This window comes from Nothoprocta perdicaria, unplaced genomic scaffold (assembly GCF_003342845.1).
Source record: "Nothoprocta perdicaria isolate Ctin4 unplaced genomic scaffold, notPer1 scaffold_22, whole genome shotgun sequence".
Taxonomy (NCBI): Eukaryota; Metazoa; Chordata; class Aves; order Tinamiformes; family Tinamidae; genus Nothoprocta; species Nothoprocta perdicaria.
The window spans coordinates 5,201,159-5,207,158 of NW_020455415.1; positions in this window are offsets into that span (position 1 = coordinate 5,201,159).

The window sequence follows — 6,000 nt, forward strand, 5'->3', positions numbered from 1 at the left end:
CAAAGCAAGCATATATRAGAAGAGGACACCACACTTTCCAACTCAGTTCCTACGGAAAAGCCAAGCAGTCATTTTTGGCCTCTCTTTTTGAGCAGGGAAAATGAAGTATGAAAAGCCAGGGAATAAAAATCACCTGTGCTTTGGTCCTTCCCATGGGTTCTCAGAGGCAATCCTCAAATGCTGCTGCCTCTGCTCGGAGCAGAGTCATCCTTCCCCATCCTTTCAGACCATGGGAAGCCCAAGCCCTGCAGGTGGTTGAGGCCCAGGGTTATTTACAAACCAAGCCAGGCCTGGGTCTGTGGCTCGCTCCTGGCCCTACTGGAGCTGCTGCATCCCAACTGGGRCACAAAACCCTGTGCCAGGTACCATGGGCCATGCTGAGGCCATCCCGAGGTGGGTGAGCAGGCTGGAGTTGTGCTGAGCTCAGCTGTGCTGGGCTCAGACCTCCCCGGTTTAGCCCGTGCATTGTGAAAGCAGGTCTAGCTGGTGAAGAGGGCGTCTTTGGGCTTTCAGCCTGGGAAATACCTTCCCTTAGGGCAGCAGGTCTAAAGAGCTGGACCATGTTCACAGTGTCTCACATAAAACATCCTTCAATTACAAGAAACCTTTGCCAATACGGGACAGAGCAAGAGCCATGGCTGATACTTCAGTAGTCTTTTTTGAGCAAGCAGAACCTCAMATTTTCTCCAACAAACTCAGCAGCCTCTTAGCAGCCAGTTGCCGAACCCTGGTGACCACGTTGGTGTGAGGAACCTGCAGCAGGAGCAGGCTGCCACGCGCCCCGTGGCCCTGCGACCGGTACCAGCACGTGAGCAGTGACTGCAGCCAGCCCAGGGCAGGACAAGGCCCCAAATGCAGCCACCACTTGGACACCCCGGGAAAGCGACGTATGAGAGCGACCGACCAGCGTTTAATCAGCCCGGGCTTCCAGCAGCGCAACGCACAGCAAACATGCAAAACAGATCCTTGATATCGGAGGCAACACTTTGGACCTGGGGACCTGGACTAACGTTCAGCTCCTGTCAGGAACAGCTCCAAGCGGAGCGRGGGAAATTCAGCTCTTGTGGCAGGAGGACTAGACGTTCAGAAATGTTGGTCCGTGGCATAGTAAACGAGTGGGGATTAACCAGGCTTTATTGGAAGAGCCTTCCTGGGATTTCTTTGTTTTCCAGGGATCCCAGTGGTGGTAAGACTGTAGCAAGGGTTGTTCTTGAGAGCTCTTTGTGTCCCTGCCACGCTGCAGACTGGGACCCAGGACAGGAACAGCCTAAATGCAAAGCTCAGAACCCTCAAATCATGCTGGGGAAATCATGGTGGGGAAATCGGGGACATTTTCCAGAAAACATTGCAGAACCTGCATAGCCACACTTGGAAATTTAAACCGATTGACCGGCCTCACTTATGAGCTCAGCTGAAAGCTCCTCGGGCCATGAAATGAACACCAGAGGCAGGGAAGTGAAAGCAAAAACACGTATTTACCGTCAGTGATGAATGAAACGAGTCGGTGGAACAACCCCGGCAGCACAAGCACTTTCCAACGCCAGCTCTCTTCCATCGGGGTTAAATGTGTTCCTGAAGCACAGCTGAGGATAAACAAATACACACCGTCTCGTAGCTTTTGTAACGGCCTTCCAGAAAAGCAACAGTATTCCCCATCGTCTTTATCAAGGCCCATGAAGTGCTGAGAAAGGGGGTGTTTGCAAGGACTCAGCTCTGAAATCAGATATTGAGTGTTGTCATTTTAAGGTGACTATTCCCCAGACCATTCCCCTTTGCAAACAGGTCTTGCACTGCCTCTCAGATTTCCTGAGGCTCCCTAAGAGTTCAGGGGGACCTGCAGGGACTTTTCTTTCCAGCCATGTCAGACTTGAGCCTTGCTGGGCTGTAGCCAGGGGTGGCTGTCAGCTGAGGGTGGTTGCTCTCCGTGTGCCATGTGCCCAGCAGCCAGACACAGAACAGCTTGTCCCAAGAGATAAAGGTGGTCAGGATAAGGAACATGCCTGTCCCAGGTTGGTGGGGCTGAGCTTTCATGGATGGACGAGGGTGGCACTGCCTGGGGCTTCCTTGGCAGCTGATGGAGAGAGACTCTGTGGGGAGAGCGGCTCATCTCAACTAAAGATACTCTCGTTGGTGATATCCAGAGAGCCTGGTGATCAGCTTGGGTGGAGGCAACGAGACCTGCAGACATCAGAAGAGACCCCACATGAATCCCACTGCAGGAAGCAGGAGCTGAGGCTGCAGGACRGAGGCCTCTGTCTCTCCACTGCTTCAGAGCCCCCTTCACAGCCAGGCCACCCGAGCCTGGAGAGCTCTGCCTGTCAATGATTTCCCAAGGAAGAGGAGCTTTTGATTTCAGGAATCAGACAAAGCAATCTCCAGCGCTCTTATCTGCTGCGAGTCCAATCAAAAGGAAATGGCCTTGAGTCTATCAACATTCAGGGCACTTTGCTTCGTACAGCACCTCTACAGCCTTTCCACTCAAAGGCAGATATTGCCTCAAGGAGGCCCTGAGATACCAAATCCATGAAGTAAGACAAAAACAGAGGCATGAGTCTAAAATTCCGCTTTGTCCTGACGTGTCACGCAACAGTGAGGACAACATGTCTTGCTCAACTGAGGTACAATGATAACAGCAGCTCTCGCATGACCCGACTATGCAATCCACTTTCTTCCAGTCAATCTGAGAGTACAAGAAGTGCTGTTAAAATCTCTTCTGTGGTGGAAAGCTGGCCCTGAGGTGCTGAAGGGGGGTTGGATCAGGAATGTCCTGGAAAGGGTTAAGGAGGGTTCGCTGAGGAACTGATGGAGGCAACTGGGCATTGGACATTCAAGCCTAGGGCTGTATCTGACAGCTTCCCTTTGCTAATGCAAGGAGAGGGAAGGGAAGGGAGCTTCCTGGTGGTCAGTGGGAAGAACAAGGAAGYTGGACCTCAGTTCTCCTCTTGGCTCTGAGTGGGTGGGGAATCAGGCAGTCCAGAATTGAGAACGATGAGGAAGGATACCCGGGTCCTTGACTCAACAGTAAGCAGAGGAATGAGGCACAGGAACCAGGAGGTGAAAACCCTGGCCTGAATTACACAGAATTCGGAGCCAACAACTTACTAGTTAGATAAAAGCAAGGAAGCCTCTGAACTTTAAGAACATTTGGATCCAGGTGGAAAATGAATCTCAGATCTCACTTCCAAAGCCATCCCTGCCGCTGCTGGCCGCTGGAGACCCCAAACCCTTCCGAGCTGCTTAACAAGGTCCCAGCCTGCACAACACAGGGTGCCCAGCCAGAACCCAGCTATTCCTGAGGGTCTCTGCTCCCCTCCCACACCAGAGGGTCACAGGTGAGCAGCAAAACCCAAAAGACTCGGCCTGAGGTCCTCCTCAAGAGGTTGTGAATCCACAGCACGTGGCCAAGGAGCGTGTGGCAGGCAGACACTTGGGACACGAGGAGTGGGATGGCAGTTGGGGTCTAGGTCCCTGTGGATGTCTGGCTTTTGTCCTGCAGAGGTTTTTCCCCACCCAGCTATGGCCCAAAACAGGCCCAGCACCACGCAGCCCCGCTGCACGTGCGCCGCCAGGCCGATGGTGCCCTTGACGCGCCGTGGTCGCAGGCCCTGGGACGTGGAGACTGCTCTGGAGTCTCACAGAGAAGCAACCAGCCCAGAGGAGAGGGGGAGAAGCCCCCCCATCCCGCTCTGCCACTCGCCTTTCGGCGGGGCAGGAAACAAAGGTCTGCAAAGCGGAGGGAAGAGCCAGCGGCTGCTGTCTCTGCTCCCGCTCCCCCACCGAAACCCAAAACCACCTATTTTGTCTTTTTCTTTCTCCTCCTTGTGAAATTTCCAGCCATCCAATCCTTCCCGGGAGCCCTTCAAAGGGAAGGCGACCGCCCCTCCCAGCCCCCCAAGCCTCGCAGCCCCATCCACTTGCTAAACCAGTCTGATCACTGCTCTCCTGGCTCCGAGGAGAGGCCCGGAGAGACAAGGGAGGCCTCCGGCACCCACCTCCCTGACGCAACAGGGATCAGCGGGGACAGGGAGCTGGGCTGGGGACAGGACCAGGAAACGGCCGAGAAACCAGCCGGGCGCTCGGGGCAGCACTGGAGAGACCTCGTGTGACCCGCACAGGGCCAAGAGCTCTGTGAGCATCCGATCCCTYGGGGACGGAGGCCCATCCTCTGCCTCCGGCCTGCGATGGGGCCGATGCTCCTGTTCCCGCCGCCTTGCTCCGCGCGGGGTGAAGCTGCAGGTTCGCAGCGCACGGCCCTGCTCCCCACGCCAGCGCGAGGCCCTGGGGCCGGCGAGGGGACGTCAGCGGGGACGTCAGCGGGCAGGACAGCCCTGCGGGCGCCCCGGCGCCGGCAGCTCCCTCCCCGCCGCCCCGGCTGCCCCGGCGCCCTGCCCSGCGGCACCGCTCGTCACGCAGGAAGCCGGCGCGACGCGTGTGGGCAGGCGGAAAGGCCGAGCCCTCCGAGCAGGGATTGCTCATGCCAGGAGAGCCGGGATGACATCCCTGCCCGCGCAGCCGGCGGTGCGGGACCGCGGGGGCCCTGCGTGCCCTCAGGCCCCGCTCTGCAAGTCCCAGCCAGCCTCGCAAGCCTGCGGATCCATTCAAGACAGGACGAGGCCGCAGAGGTCCGCAGTGGAGCTACTGCTGGAGCAGATGGTCACAGCTCCCAGCTACCCCGGCTTTCCTGGAGAGCAGACGGCTGGCAGGGATGGACGGCTGCGAGGAAGCTGAAGGGCCYGAGATGAGTTTCCAGGTCGCCTGTGGGCATGGAAAGAAGGGGAAAGAGCCTGCCTGGCTCTTCCAGAAAATAAATAAATAAATAAATAAAATCAGCCTCATATTTTTGAGTCTGCAATGCCAAGTCAACCAGAAAACACTCAGGAAATTTATTCCCAGCTGGGTCTTCTCAACAGAGAGGGAAGATCCATGGCACAAGGGGACCAGGCCCTTGGGGACAAGGACACAGGTGCAGAGCGGGATGGAGGAGCCTGGTGGGAGGGCACAGAGGGATAGGCCTGAGCCCGGCAGGAGCACTGAGGCCAGCAAAGAGAACGGGAAGGCACCGTGGGACCCACGGCAGCTCTGTGGCCGCCAGCCCCCGCTCCAAGTTGCCCCGCGCCGGGGCAGCAACGTCAGCCGCTGCGGAGGCGCCTTGGCAGGAGCTGCTCTCCTGGCCACCATCCAGGAGCCCCGTCAGCCTGGAGCGGGASGAGGGCTCAGCACCAGCGCGGGAGCACCGTCCCGCAGCGTTAACCCCTTCCTGCCACCGCCTCTGCACCACAGCCTGCGCTCCCCACAGCTCCCAGCCTCTGTCTTGTGCCCAGGTGTCCATCCAGAAGAAGAGATGAACTCGCTGGACAGTTCACATGGAGWTCAGGTGTTTCCCATGGAGGAAAGGGCCTCAGGCAGGAAGAGCTGATGGCCAGGGAGTTGGGGACGAGCCCAGAGGAGGCATTTCTAAAGGGAAAACCACTAACGGATGGGACTGACGGTCTGCAGAGAAAGCAGATTTGTCCTCCTTAGGATGGCTTAGGACAGGGTAGCAGCCCTGCCTGGCTCTGGGACAGGGAGGGACACACGGATCTGCCCTTGATCCTTCCAGAGAGACCTCCCCACTGTCCACAGTCTCTTGAATCCAGGTGACAGAGCACTGGAATAGGCTGCACAGAGAAGCTGTGAAGTCTCCTTCTCTGGAGATCTTCAAAACCCACCTGGATGTGGCTCTGTGCCACATGCTGTAAGTGTCCCTGCTTGAGCAGGRCGGGTTGGACTTGGTGATCTCTAGAGGTCCCTTCCAACCTCAACCATTCTGCGGATCAGCAGCAATGCCACAAAAAGCTCCTGGCTCCAGGTTTCCATGCAATTACCCTCTGCGGTTCTGAGGAGCATCTTCCCCAGGCAGATCCTGTGCACCAGCTGAGCCCTAGCCCAGGCCCAGGAGGGCACGGCCAAGCACCTCTGCCCCAGGACAGCCCCAGCTGCAGCAACATGGGCCAGCCCAAC